Below are 16,068 nucleotides of genomic sequence, written 5' to 3' on the forward strand. Positions count from 1 at the left end.
AGGTTATAATTTCTGCTTTTACTTTTACTCAGTCCAAGAATGCCTCAGGCAAAGGATACCCCTGACTTCTCCAACATAATACTGGCTTCCGGGAAAGGATGGAGGGTCTAAACTCCATACTGATGTTGGCATCCAGTCATGTTTAAGGTCAACAATCTGTACGGGATCACTGAGCACAGAACACTGTTTGCAGGACCGTGGCATGAGATTCTGAATGATGCTCCCATTTTGTTTTAATATATCATGGAGGTGGAGAGTGACAACATGCAAACTGTGCGAGAACAGGGTATGTAGGAGTATCCTTTCATTTCAAGCTCACGCCTTCTCTTTCGTTGCACTACTTTCTTAAACAACTCATCTACCTAAAGCCTTCTTTGGTGAGGAGTAAAGTGAATAACTTGCTTCTAGGCCTTTCCCTTGGGGAAACTCCTTGGTTAATGATGGATTCACTTTTTATTCAATGAGCCAGAATTTTAGCTAAGAAGAATCCGTGCTGTTTTCCTAACCTCACTATTCTGTGTTCTCTTTTGGAAAAGGACGATTTTAATGGCATTGCTGCAAAAAATAAGTATTTTCATCTTGCCTTTCTAATGAGCTGAATGGGCTTATTTCTTTTTCTTTGTGGCCTGCTCCTTTGTCATAACTCAAAGTTTTCAAATCTGTCCTCATAACTCAGTTTGCTGTAGAGCAAAGAACTTTATTAACATTTCCCTGCTAGACTTGAAAACAATTAGAGCAGTGACTAGAAGGAGTTAAAGAGGACCCCCCAAACCTTGAAACCAAACAGACATCACAGGGCAGGGATAGCAGGTAAAGTGGTTGCTATAAACACTTTCTCTTGAAAGCTGTGTCTTTTCAATAAACACACTGTAAGGCCCTAGCAAAATATTTCCAGTTGCCTTCATGGGTGGTGCAGTGCTGGAAGCTGTTAGCTCATGCTCAGTTAAATTTCAAATGTCAAAGCTCATTAATAGTGATTTTAGCCAAAGACAGCTTGTAAGGAGCTGTGCAAACTTAACTTCCTCAAATAAAATGAGAAGAAAGATGACCATTTAACTTTGCTTTTCCTCCCCCTGCTTTCTTCACCTCCGCTTGGAGTTTGTTTTTGGTTTTATTGACAGTAGGTTTCAAGTTTATACTCCGCATTTCCCTTAATTTGCCTTGTCCTTTTATCCCCCTCTTGGGAAATAGGCCTATTACAAAGGTGTTGCGATGTTTCTTTGAGTTTTAGGAGGAGCGTTTTGTCTGTTTGAAGCGGGCCTGGAGGAGTCTGTGAAAGTGTTAAGGCAGAAGGTTCGGCTTTTGAGCAAGAGAAACACACTGTGATATGGTTATGTGTTCAGATGCTGTTTCCAGCCTTGTCTGAATACAAATGCAAAAGAAGAGTCTGTTTCCACAATAAGAATGTTTCAAATTAAAATATTAATACAAGTAAGCACCCCCATTATTTGTAATCTGGCCAATTCTCACCACTGTGGTTACCTGGAAAATTAAATGAAAAAATTTTTTTTCGTCTGGTCTGAATTTACTTGCGCAGTTGTGCTGTGGGTTGGCCCACTGCATTAAATTCTATGACAAGCTAATTAATAATTAAGCTGCCAATGACACAGTCAACATCAACTTGCCTCCCTTTTGATTTTGGGTTTTGCTAGCAGTGTGCTTTACTGTGCTCTCTTCCTGAATCTTGCAAAGGCTCCCTAGGCACAAAGTACACAATGCCCAGAATTTCAGCATGTGTACAGGAGGCTTAAGGAACCAGGGCAAAGGCCTCAGAGGTGGCCCGAATGTGGATATCCTAGAGCCTCTCCTAATGGGCTCTGGCCACAATTTTCTTGAAGAATCTGAGCTTGGGTTGCACTGAAATTTTTGTGTGACTCCAATCAGAGTAGAGGTGGAATGTAGTGGCAAGAATATTTAGGGTGTGTGCATATTGGGGGATGGTGATATAGCAAGGGTTGCTTTTGAGGATTGTTGGCCATTCCTTCTTGAGGGTAAGCATGGGTCCTAAACAGAGGTTCATGAGCCCTGTGTTTTATTTTTCCCCATTTTCCACTGAAATGAAAAATTTAACGTTCCCCCCCCCCTTATGGTTTGTTCGATTTTTAAAGAAGCTGACTGATTAGAGCACATGCTGCTATGTGAAACAACGGTCATTAATTGTGAATTGTCCACCATCTTGAAACTGAAAGGAATCTCATGATAGTCTTTGAATGGATATGTGTTCAGTAATTGTTTATATATTTCAGTAATAGTTCGCTCACAATAAGGGTTTCAATAATATGAGACCATGTTGAGTAGGCTGTATTGTTCAGAGTGTTAAAAGTTTGCATGCCTTTTTTTTTTTAAAGCCAGTGATTCTGTGTTTTGCAAGACGATCATAATCTGTGAAGTAGTCCTATTAATACTTTTAGTTTTTATCTTCTCTACCTTCTCTTGTAAACATCCAGATTCTGCCCTTTGAAGTAAAGAAACAAGTGTGTGTGGCATTGTAAGCATCGGCTTGTATGTTGGTTTCTTCTAGACAGTGAGCTTCCTGAGAGCAAGGAATTATATATTATTTATTATTTTATCCCCAGGGCCTAGCATAGTGCCTGGCTCAATAAATGTTTATTGGCTGAATATAGTAAAACTTCATTAATTGATACACTAAAAGAATTGTAGGTAGAATATTTAACTTAGGAGAAAAGTCAATTTTATGGACTCTAGCACATTAATTATTTGTTTGCAAATGAGAGCTGCAAATTACAAATAAGTGCTATCAATTCATTGCAGCAGGTATGGAGGCACTCTGCTGGCAGATACAGTGCCAAAAGTTTGAGTTACCCCTTGATAAATATATTCTGCAATCTTTTAAAATATACTAAATTGTAGCAGACTCAAAGAAATTGTTACAATTTCAGGCAAGAGAAAACTTTTTTGTGTCGCTGGAATCCACTGTTTGTTGACTGCGTCTTCCACATAGCTTGTCTAATTCATTAATTTGATCTAACTAACTTGTAAGTGCCCACTCGATGCCAGGTACAGTACTAGTGACTTGTAATATACAGATGATTACTATGTAGTCCCTACTCTTGTAGAATTCACAATCTAGCAGGTAAAACATTGATATAAATATGGGCCACAAAAGCAGTAAGAGAAGAGTGCAGGGCAGGCACTGAGGAAAGAATAACTTCTCAGGGGCCCAAGAAAGTCATCACAGAGATGGAGTCAGACCTTGAAAGATGACTGCATTGCCCAGGACAGAAGGTGCATATACATAAGCATGGTCATGACATGTGTAGGAGATAGTGTGGCGTTTGGTACAGCTGGAGGATGGTGCGTATTCCAGTGGAGACATGGGGTGAAGTGGGACATGAGACTGGGGAGAACAGTTACCGGGTGGGGGCATGTACCCATTTGAATTTGGACTTTATTATCTAGTCACTGAGAATCAGCTCTCTTCTAAGCTCCATACCTGTGTATTCTAAGTGTGTGTGAGGGGGAGCAGGCCAGATGTGCGCATGTGTGTTTATATGTATATGTGTGTGAGAAGGGGGGGGCATGAATTGAGGAGGTTACTTTTCTAGGAAGAGAATATTAGCAGTATTAGCAGTAGAGAGGAAAATGGAAGGATGTGTGCAGAGTGGAAGCAGACAGACCAGATTGGCTATGGCAATCAGTGGTCATTCACTCAACATTAATTTATTCATTTAATAATAAGTATTCATTAAAAATCTGTGCAATATTGTGCTAAGTTCTAGGTGTTCAAACATACCCGATTTCTCACCTCATGGAGGCTGCAGTCACGAAGAGCCAAGTGAGAGATGAGTACCTCTTATAGCCCTACATATGTCTTTCCTCTATGGGAAAGAATGAGCTAAGAGGCATTTATGAGGTGAATGGACAACCCTATTGGCTGTCAGAGTTGAAGGACATGAGGAGTTGTAGGGGGCTATTATTGGAGTTGGGCAACTCTGTAAACTTGACAGATAGTGCCGTCTTGAAGCCATATTTCAGGTATTGACGACTGAGTAAGTTTGTGGGAAGGGGAAAAGAATGAATGCAGTTTTACACATGCTGAGTGCTCCATGTCACATACAAATGGATATATCTAGCTATTTAGAGGTTAGGGAAGAGTTCAGGATTTGAGTTACAGGTTTCAGAGTTGTTATAAGATAGATGGTAAACGAGGCTAAGGGAGGTGGTGATAGTATCCAGGAAGAATGTGCAGATGAGAGAATGGGATGGAGGATCGGGGACTGCCACTATTTGTGGGATGAGCAGAAAAGAGACTGATGTCTGCCTGTGTGTTCTAGATAATTTGCTTTCCTACCTCAGCAGCACTTGACGTTATCAATAACCACCTCTCTTTTCTGCATTGTCTATAACTCTTGTTCAGGTAGCTCATTTCCCTTCGTATATAAACTTAATCTTGAACAAAGAACTCTAAACTTCCCCTAATATTCCTTTGACCCTCTGGCTCTTTTTACACAGTGATTGAGGTCTCTCCTTCCCTTCACAGCCATGTTTCTTGAAAGGGCAACATCCAATTCCTCACCTCTGGTGCATCCTTTCCCCATTGATAGTGTCCTTTGATACACAAAAGTTTTTAATTTGATGAAGTCCAATTTATCTATTTTTTGTTGCTATGCTTTTGTTGTCATATCCAAGAAATCATTGGCAAATCCAATTTCCTCTATGTAAAAAGAAAGACATAGCTTTTGTGTAAATTATGTTGGCCTAAGCTCTATCTTTAAAATCCAAATGTCTTGCTTACTCTGCAGAATGTAATTCAGCTTCATTTGTCTTCTGCTTTTGTCTCCTGTCCTTTAAACATGCTTTGAGTACCCTCTTATCATCTTGGTTGCTTAGAGAATCAGGCAAGGTGTCGAATGTCTATGCCCTCTGCATTGTCTTTAAATGTTCTCAGGATGTTTAAAAGTTTAAAAAAAAATTGTTTAACACTAAGTATAGTTTAGGTTTGCTGTGGTCTGTCCATATGAGAAACTTAAAGACTTACAGATTAAAAACTACCCTCCCACCTCAATTAGTTGAGTATAATGGGAAAGACGAGGGAGTAAGAAGGAAAAGTTGTTCTTTCTGCTTTGTGTGATTGATAAATAGGTAAAGTGATTTTTTTTCCCCTTCAATTTTCTACAACAAAACCAAAAACTTCCGAGGCAAGGGAAACTTCATCTGGAGAGGAGAATTTCAGAAAGATGTCAAGCAGTAGGAAATGGGAATGATAGAAAGCTATGCCATATGTTTGCCAACTTTTTCACGGGATCTACTGATGTGGTGGGTCATATCTACTTCGATGCATATTGATTGGCTAGCAGGAAATTTTTTAAAAAAGCTCTACATACTCTGCTAATTTAAAAATAAAGGCCCATGTCTTTTGGTGGAAAAATAATTATTTGATTTGGTTTTTGTCCTGACTCTACCCCTGCTCATGGAGTAATCTTGTAGTAGTTACTTAATTTCACCCTTTTGAAATGAGCTATTGGAACAGATATCTCAGCTTTCATAAATCCTGAAGTAATAGAGGGACTTATTGGGAATTATATTTCTTCCCATTGGGAAAATGGGGAAAGAAGAAGTTTCTATTTTTTTAAGGCAGAACTGAGCCACCTGAATAATTAATTTTCAGCAAGCCGAGGAACTGATTTCCAGAAAGGGAATAATTCTCCAAAGTTGGTAGAATTCTGCAGGAAGACATTTTGCTTGTGTTCTAAGAAGTGTTGTGGCCTCTGATAAATGTTGCTTATTGAATTAGTCAAGCCTTGAATATCTACACAGTAGATTACGGTTGCTTTAAGGCTCATTAAATAGGAGTCTGTGTTGCTTTTCAATTTGCAAACTTAGAGGAGCCTCTTGGGTGATAACTATGCCTGTGGATTATTTAGTATTCACCAAGAGTTCTGAGTTTTCTGCCTTTAAAGACACATAATAAAGAGAGTTTTTCAAGTGTTTGTATAAATTTATGTGTATATGTTATGTGCACATGTTTATACATTATGTGCATTTTATACAATGAATTCCAGGTGATGGCAAAGCAAATGATTAAAGTGCATTTTGCTATCTGGAAATTATATTGAGCTTTATGAATTTTTGGAAAGACTTTGGAAAATTTTTACTTTATGGGGTTTTCTCTGAAGAAGAGTTTACTGGAAAGGGAAATGCATATTTTTCATTAATCTTATTTATCAGCAGTCAAAGCAATAAATTATGTATATACCGGGGGTGCCCAAAAATACATACACATGACTTGTATTCATCTTTTGTTATCAGTATATATTGAGTATTACAGTTTTAATACAGTTTTTTCCTTTCTTAAACTGCGTATACATTTTTTTTGGCACCCTCTGTGTGTGTGTGTGTGTGTGTGTGTGTATATATATATATATATATATATATATATATATATATATAAACAGCTTAGAGCACACTGCTTTGGTATACTAAAGAAATGGCAGTTGATTTTTGAATGTTTTATTTTTAATCATGGGGACATTTAAATTATATCACCATCTGCTTGCTACTCCTACTCATACTAATAACTGGCACATGAAAATTTGGAAAAATAAAATGCAGATATTTTCCATCATGTCAAAATGTCATGTGGTTTTGATCCTGAGAATGGAGGGTTTCCATCAGACTGCCCTATCTGCAATCTCTGGGTCTATTTCCTCCTTTGCCTGGGCTGCTATTACTGGTAGTTGGTGTTATTCAATTATCTCTACATTTTAACCTTGGTGTTTACCTCTAATGTCACTCAAGTCAGTAGATGATTCATTGCATCTGGAACCAATAAACAGGGTTTGGCAGAAAAGGGACAATGTGTGGCAGATGCACTTGGATTACGGGGAACAATGCACTTGAAACGGGGCTCTAAGAGCTTAGAAATTCAATTATGCATTCATGGTCCAAGGCTAGGTACCACAATGCCTGGCCCATAGTGAGCATCCAGTGAATGTTCACAAAGATGATGGTGATGATTTTAATCAACACAGCCTGTCTAGATGAGAAAAGCATCTACACGGCAGTGGACAGGCAAGTTCCCCAAATTCTAGATTCTTGAGATTTTATCCCAGCTCTGAAACACCACTCTTTTTTTCTGGGTTTCCTTATCCCTCATATAGGACTGATAATGTTGTGGTGTCAGCTTTGAAACAAATAATCTTTTGCACCATCAAATACCAGACAATACAGGCATTAGTGTTTCCTGATAAAACATGATGCCACTTCGATAGCAGGAGATTTAAAAACTTAAATTGACATTTTTCTTTGTCCTCGCTAAAAAGTGTATTAACACCTACTCTGAAGTTTAGAAAACAAGGGGAAAGTTATTTAGTCAAGGCCAGTGAAGACACCAGGTACAGAGTGGATTTCTGTGGTTTCTGAACTTGGTTTTCCTCTGCAAAGCATTGCCTTTTTTTTTTTTCTTTAGTGAAGCAATAAAAAAATCAGATCCTCTTCTTTCCTGAGGAAGCAATGCAAGCAAAAGAGTAATGCTATTAAAACCAATTATATTTAAATAACTATTCTCAGAAGTACCGTGGGAATATGGGCTTTTAAAAATTCTTAGTACCGTCCAAGGGACACATGTCGAGGCTATATTGGGGATCAGGAAGGTTTTGTATTTCTTTAGCCTAAGTAGAGAGAGGTTGTGAAGACATACCAGTCCTGTGGCATTTGCTGTTTATCTTTAGTAGTTTTAACTCTTCCTGAGCAAATTAAAGGTCTATATCAGGTCTTAATTTAAACTTCTTCGCATCGTAAATGAAAAAGTGCTATGTTGCATGTCCTGTGGGTGGTGAATCTTACATGTAGTGAGAAGAACACCTGGCCATCTGCCCCCCATTGCACCCCAGATTGGTGTTATTGTTCTCTCTTCTTGTGATCAGTAGCTTCAATGAAGGGAAGACAAACAAACACATTCTCTATGAAAATTAGTCGCCAAAGAAGGCCATGGTGGTGACATATTTATTTTCTATCGCTGCATAACAAGTAACCACAATCTTGGTGACTTAACGCAATGCCCGTTCATTATCTCACAGCTTCTGTAGGTCAGAAGTCACGGGACAGAGTAGCTGGGTACTTTGCTCAAGGTCTCACAAGGCTGACACCTGGATGGCTACGTTTTCTTCTGGAGTTAGAGGTCTTCCTTAAAACTCATTTAGGTTGTGGACAGAAGTCAGTTCCTTTCAGCTGTAAAACTGAGATTCTTATGTTCTTGGCTGTTGTCTGGGGACATTTTCAGCATTAGAGGCTGCTCTTGGGTCCTCACCATGTGGTCATCCCTATAATACAGCAGTTGGCTCCTTTGAAGGCCAGTGAGCCAGTCTTCTCTTAAGACATATAAGCTCTATTCAGGTGAAGCCCATCCCCCTTATGATTAACTGGAAGTCAACTGATTTCTAAACTTAATTACACTTGCAGAATTCCTTCACCATGGCCACATAATGTAACCTAATCATGGGAGTGACTCCCCGTGGTGTTTGCTGGCTCTGCTCCTACTAAGGGGAGGGGATTGTGCAGGGCATGTGCACCAGGGGCCAGGAATAATCCTGGGCGCTGTCTCATAATTATGCTAATACAAGTAGGATGCTCCAATTGGGGATTTGAGAAGCTCTCTAGACACAGCCTTTGTGAAAGTTGTTTTTGCTGGCTTGCCGTGAGCTGTTCCGTGTCCTTCTTGACTCTACATATTTCACTTAGTCCTGGCCTCTCCTGGAGTACCAAGCAGAGGACTCAATCTAGATCATTTCCATTTCTGGAGGCTTTAATGAGGTGGTTAGTTTTAGCTTCCTATGAGGGGTTCAGGTTTGGGGTGAGCTCCCCAGAGGCCAAATATTGTCTGGTATTTGATGGTACATGAGGGGATCTGCACTTGGTAGAATACCCATTTCTATATTCAGTATTTCTAAGCTGGAGCATGTCTGACGCCAACACAAATTCTGGGAGAAGAATTGGCTTTGTCTGGCTTGGATCCAAATGCAAGGAATTTGTGGAAAGTAACCTCAGACCCAGAAAAATGTCTAGTCCTTGTCCTCTGTGAGCTGTGGACATGATTCCTCCAAAGAGGTGGGAAAAGGAGAAAGGGGGAGGACACTACTAAGGGGACCTAATCTGTTTATGTTAATCAGAGACCTACCCACTTTCCTAATTGATTGCTCACTACAAAGTAGCTTGATGCTTCTTTAGCCTAGGAGCTAAATGTAATCAACTTGTGTTTATGTAAAAAAAAAAAAAATTTTTTTTTTTTTTTGCCCTTGAGGAAATCATTATTTCTATTGTATGAAGATGGTAGCCCAAACATTAAAAGTAATTAGAACAGATGGCAGTGCATACTTCTATTGTAAAATACCCTGATGCTTATAAACTGGTTTTCATTCTCTGGGCTTCCTCTTTTTCTCTCTGCCACCACATATTCATTTTACTTCCCTTCAGGTATAAAGGGAGGAAAAAAAGAAAAAGAGAGAGAAAAAAAGGTTCCCCTGGTGTATGAAACTGAGGAGCTGTCAAAGGTTCATAGCAGGGAAAGTGCACTCCCGTGTATTCAATCACTGAATTAAGTGTTTTTGAAGGCGGTGCAGTCACGAGTCCATTGCATGGGGAAATAACATGCTGTCGTCCATCACTTAAAATGTTAACCTTGTCTCTTACTAGTGACTGGGAACAGAAACACATGCTCTGTGCTCGCTGGTTAAATGGCAGTATGTCAGCTCTGTGGAAAAGGCTAGCGTGTATCTGTCAATCTTCTGATTTGGCTCTATGTGTGTATGTGTGCACGCACATGTGTGTGACACACTCACACACACACACACACATTTCCACTTGCCTTTATGTAACCTTCAGAGACCTGGTTTATTGCTTACTGGAAAATGAGAATTGAACCAGTTGCCAGTATTTCAACGTATGTCCTTTACTAAGATATTCTTACTTGCCAGTCTTCAAGCTCTTAGGTAGCTGTATTATAATTATTTATTTTTAATTATAGAAAGTTTCATTTTGAACATACTTCAATATTGATGGAATGTACTGAGCATATTATAGATAACTGGACAATATCAGTTCTTACTACTATATTGATAGTATGAATTAGAATATACCAGGACTCAGCCAACTTTATGAAGATCCAGATAGTAAATATTTTAGGTATTGTAGGCAATATAGTCTCTGTCACACTGAAGTCAGCTATGTAAATGAATGGTCGAAGCCATGTTCCAATAAATATTTATCAAAACAGTGGGTGAGCCAGATTTGGGCTGTAGTCTGCTGACCTTGTTATATAACTGCTGACTATTTCACATGATTCTTTTCTGTAGAACCCATGATGAACTTGAGGTCTTTCTGCAGTGGGCAAAACTAACATCCCACTGCATCAGAGCCCCTGTAGGGCTGTACAACATTCCTTCCTTCACGCCTGGCTGCTCTGTCTGTCCTCCTTGCTGACCCTGCAGCGCTTCAGGCATGCTCCTTCCTCAGGCTCTTCCCCAGAGAGCCTCTGGCTCCCACTCCACTTCTCTGCTCCAATCCTGTATCAGAGCTGCCATTCCTGAGCGTTCGACCTAAACTAGCTCCTTTCACCCTGGCACTTGTGGTCCATTTTACCCTCCTTTTTGTTTTTTTCAGAGCACATTAATTGTTTTACGTATTTAACTGTTATCTCTCTAAAATATAAGCTCTATGAGGTCAGGAATTTGTTTTGTCTTGTGCCTAGACAAGTGCTTGGTGGGTAGTGGCTTCTCAATGCAATACTTGTTGAATTCAGAGAATTATTTGCTCCACACAAGTCCCAGGCAAGAAAAGAGCTTGTGACTGTTACGTGAGATAATACTCATGTGCGCTTAAAAAATGTTACTTGTTATTATTAATTTTAGAAATTCAAAATTTTAAAAATGTAAAGTGTAGTGGGTAATATGTACCTTTTTCAGTTGTGAGGACTAATGATACTGTAAGCAAAATGTCTAGCACTGTACCTGGGACATTAGACGCATTCAGTAATTGGTAGCTGTCATTATCATTATTATTTTCTCCAACAAGTGAGCTTATCATTCAAAAGAGGCGTTGTTAGGGGAGATTTGAAGACTTAAATGGAAGAGAAGATAGTTTCCGTAAATTTGTTCCATTTGCAGACTGTAATAGTCTCCTGAAGCTCAAGATTGCTAAACTAACTTACATATAGAAATGACTAAGCTAATATCAATATTCTTTGAGAAATCATGGAGTGTAAGAAGTGTATAGAACTGAGACATATGCTAGTGAGTTGCCCGGTTTTCTAACATGGAAAGGGTAAATTTAAATTGGGTACAAATCTCTCACAAAAGGCATTGTTGACGTTTCTTTGAGTAGTCAACGTGCTGGGCAGAATGGAAGGACTTTCTCATGTTATCTCATAATCTTGAAGGGTTTATAAGCACCGAAAAAAGAAAGTGATCACTTAGAGCCACCATGAGCTCAGTAAGAACAAATTATGCCAAACTAATTTAATTTCCTCTTTGTTCCCTAAGGAGTTATTAGATTATAGATCAGGGGCTTTATTTGTAATCCTGGATTTGTAGATGCTTGACTTTTCTACAATGGGCAATTTTTGGTTTTATAATCAGCTGAAATAATCTCAGCCTGTGTTAATTTATGTGTAGCATCCAGATTTAAAAAAGGAAAGGTGATAATGCACTGGATTTCATCTGTAAAGCAGTCTCTAGTTGGGTCAGTCATCTAATCCTCTGAACTCCCATAACACTTTGGTTATGTCTTTAATTATTGAATTAATCACATTTTATATTAATTATCTGCCTATTTGTTTTATCTGAATGATAATATGAGTACCTTTAGAACAAGGATGAGGTCATATGTATCTGAGAGAGATGCCTTCACACTGGTTCATACATAAAAGGTTTGGGATTTTAATTGGCCAACAACTGTAATATCACTCAACATTACAATATGATTATTAAAATAGCCAAGACTCTCAGTTGGGAGAGCAAATTTTATTTAATAAATGGGGTGAAGACAGTTAACTATTTGTGAGTAAAGCAAAAGCAAAGATAAAAACAGAAAAATGGAAAACTTCCCAGCAACATGGATTCTTAATTAGGAGAGGATTAACATGCAAATATAAAACCCTACAAATCAAGAAGAACATATAAGTGATGTTTATATAAGAATAAAAGAAGGGTGTCCTATGCATAACATAAAAAAAATAGAAAAGATAAATACATTTGGTTTCATAAAAATTAAAAAAACATTTCTATGTAAAGGAACACTGTAAAAAAGTTAAGAAAATACTTTCAGCTTCATATCAAATTATTTTAGTTATTAAAATAATATTTTAAATTATGGCAGAGTGATTATGAGCCCAAGTCAAAGTTGACCATTCATTTATTCATTCATTCATTCAAGAGTATTTTGGGGGTACCTACTACACACCGGGCATTGTTATAGGCACTGAGGACATAACAGAAAACCAAGAAACTCTTATGAAACTTATATTCTATTGGGGGTTGACTAAACAGATAATTGGTAAACAAATGTACCATGTTTCCGTCATGAGCAGTGCTTTGGAGAAATTAAAGCAGGGTAAGGGATGGAAAGAATGTCGGTTACAGGGACCTGTCTTTTCCTATTTCCAAGACTTTCCTGTTGAAGAAGAAAGCATTCTGGTGAGATTTCAAAGCACTTCTTCCTTGTCTTTGTCATCTAGGAGACACTGTGACTAGAGAGATTCCTGCACCCACCTCTTCCACCATCCCAGCTTAACACATACCCTCACAAATAGGTCTTTGCATTGCATGGTGTTCCAACTTGCTGATCAATGATTTCTTTCAAGATAACTCTGGTGGTGTTGCAAGTACATTTAAGGTGACATGTGAGATTTGCAGACACTGCACATTCCCTGAAGTTCAGAGAAGTGCTGACATACTGCAAGAAGAAAACAAATTGCATAAGCTTCCTAGCTGAGGCAAGAAAGTTTTTGCTTGTGTTTTCTTCTTTTCTTCTTTTTTAGTTTATTTGGGACTGCATATACTGAGGTAAAGATGAGAGCATGTTCTGGATAATTCTTAAATCTCTATTTCCACACCCTCCTCCATATGCCTGTGGGGAAATGATTTTCTTTTCCAGAATGGGAGTGAGTGATTTGTTTACCTCAAAGAGAAAAACGAATGCTAAAGGCTGAGCGCCTTGGGGACCAGAGTGGAAAAAGCTTATGTTCACTGGAAATGAAACCTACATTGACAGATACACTAAGCTGGCGACACAGCATGGCTTTCACCAAGACCATCATATTGGTATCAGCGGAAAGGCTTTCAAATGTATTGACAAGAAGTCTTTTATCAGTGTTGTCAACATTCTATTTTGGTTGACTGGATCAATGTGATAAGGATTGGATAAAGATGTTGGCAAGTGAGCCATTGCCACTGCTGTGGGGCATTGCCCTGGCAGTTCTGTGCAGGCCACAATACTATCACCTTGTCAACTCTGACAGTGCAGAAGAGGGAAAATTCTTATGCCATATACATGTAATCATGAAATCACTGACAACTTGCAATCACCATGATACATTGTTCTTCTGCTTCCTCAGGTAGCTGTTAGATAGTTGAGGATGCATGAATTTTTCAGGACTTTCAGTATTTAGTCACTCATGCACTAAAGCATGAACCAGCTATAAAAAATTTATACATTTCAAGATACTTTTATTATGCTAAGGAGAAGTTTGGGTACAGGAAAAATTAAGTTTCTTGAAATTTAATGCATAACTTTTATACAAGTATTCATTTTAAATCTACCACGTTGGATTGGAGAAACGTAAGGTGAAAGAAAAAACTTGATGGAAGATTTCATAGGAAAACTGAATCTGAGTCTTGGGTTTTCATTTAGATACACACACCATCATTTGGTTTAAGTTTAAATAGAATTTGAAATCACTAAAAGGAATGTGAAAAGATGTGGGCCAGTCCGAATAGATCAGGAGACCTAGGGAGTGTATCACTTTTAATTATTCTAGGCCTCATCACCTATTTGTCTACCTATTGTAACAGGAAGGTGCTTTGTGTGAGCACCTGTGTGTAATATCTATAAATATATGCATAGGATTAGCAGGTAGATGATGATTCATTTAAGAAATGATTTCTTTTTTTTTTTTTTTTTTTTGTGCACTTCTATGTATGAGACACATTTTTGGGGCTTACGACCAAAACAAAGTCCCTGCTTTTCATTTGAAGAAGTTTAGCAGCTGATAAATATGCAAGGAATTACGTGATTTAATACCTGAATAAAGCAGTATTAGGAGAAGAGTGACTGGAAGGATTATTTTAATAAGGAGACAGGGGTGGAGGTGTTGTTTGAAAGAGACCTGAATGAAGTAAAAGAGTGAGCTGTGCAGATATTTTGTGGAAGAGTATTCCAAAAGAGGCACTGAGGTAGGAGCTTGTTTTGCAGGAGTCCAGCCTGTCTCCACCCCTATGGCCTTTGACACATCATTTAAACTCTTTGCTTCCTCAACTGTAAAGAAGAGATAACAATATTTGACTTTTCCATCTGTCAGGTTGGGGAGTATGGCAATATTTGAAGGTTGACAGGCCAGGCTAAGATGATGTATTAATAACGCATGGAAGGCAGGAAATGACAGAGGCACATGCTTCAGAGTAAGAGAGAAAGTCTTTAAGATGCATTTAGAGCTAATGACAGGTATCATTGCTAATTGTAAATCATAAAGTGTTCTCAAACTAATTAATGGAAGAAATTGTGGAATGGTCTTCTTTTGATCCCCACCCCCTCAATACCTAATTAATACTTAGTTGTTCCAGATATTTCCATTGTGTGAGTTGTGGACCCTGGTTTTCTTTATAGTTCTGTAGTTGAGCTCTGGATATGACCACCAGGTTAATGTCTCAGAAAGAGTTACGCTGCTGGATTCTTCAAACTTCTTATAGCTCATCCACACACCACCTCACCCTACTTGTTGGTCTTCCTTAAGGCCCCGGGAGTCAAGGAGTGGTTTGAAGGAAAGAAGGAAACTTCCTGGTTCCTTTTTTTGATATATCTCCCTTCCCTGTAGCCCTTGTCTTGATTTGGCCATCAAATTTTGAAGCAGAAGTGTCATCTGAAGAGATCATTAAAATGACAGATTCCTGAGCTTTTGGACAGATTCCTGTTCCTTTTGGACAGATTCCAAAATCTCCACCTCCTGAGCTTTTGATTCCATCACGGTGGCATTGAAGGAATTTATACCCTAAACAGCTGTAGGCTGAGCAACATCGTCAACATCATCTTTAAAATGAAGGGGTAGGATTTCTCTAGCATCCTTTCCATCTCTGACTATATAGAAATCCAAGCATTTTCAAATGCCCTTTTACGGTGGACTCAGGGCTGACGTTACAGATAATCTCGCCAGCTCACCCTTCTTGGCAGTTGACTACCATCTTCATCTGAGTCAGTCTTTTGTACTTTCCCACCACTTTATTCCACTCCAATTCCCATCTGTTCCCCCCCCCCTTTCCTCTTTATGGATTCTATGGGAGTGAATTAAAAGATTATAAGTATGTATAATTATTTAGCCTTTTAAGGAGCACTTCTGGTAATTTTACCCCCCTATACCTAGTGTCAGCATGAAATCAGAGTGCTAAAACCCTCTCCTACTCTTTGAGGCTATGGATGACATCCTAGGGACATGGCTTATACAGCTCACAACAATGCCCACAGACCACACGTACTTCTTCTTTGTGTGGTGCTGGGGCTACTTATCACTATGCCTTATGCCTTTCTGTCTCTTAGATTGGGATGAGTCACTGACTCTGTTTCTCCTTCATAGGTGTAGAAAATGAGAAAAACCCTGCCTTTCCTTATCCCAAAGCCTTATTAGTGATTGGGTTGAGTATACAGTTTGGGACTACTGAGTGGGCATCAGTACATGCTCCTGGAAAATTGATTGGCTCTTCTGGCAACATATTTTTCCACTTTTTTTTTCTCTCAGAAATACTCCAGGGCACTATTTGCTGTGTAGGTGCAGTTATTGGTATTATAAACATGCCTTCCCTTCTTAATGCTCTTCTCCCATCTGCCTCTAACACCTCATGAGAGGAC

At 38.8% G+C, this 16,068-nt stretch overlaps 1 protein-coding gene across 8 annotated transcripts in view; it reads left to right on the plus strand.

Annotated features, from left to right (window-relative positions):
- PKHD1 (PKHD1 ciliary IPT domain containing fibrocystin/polyductin) overlaps positions 1-16,068 on the plus strand; it is a 429,303-nt gene that overhangs the window by 109,224 nt on the left and 304,011 nt on the right. The gene's annotated exons all lie outside the window — the stretch shown is intronic.

This window comes from Rhinolophus sinicus, chromosome 2, assembly GCF_057876585.1.
Source record: "Rhinolophus sinicus isolate RSI-liver-muscle chromosome 2, RSI-T2T, whole genome shotgun sequence".
Taxonomy (NCBI): Eukaryota; Metazoa; Chordata; class Mammalia; order Chiroptera; family Rhinolophidae; genus Rhinolophus; species Rhinolophus sinicus.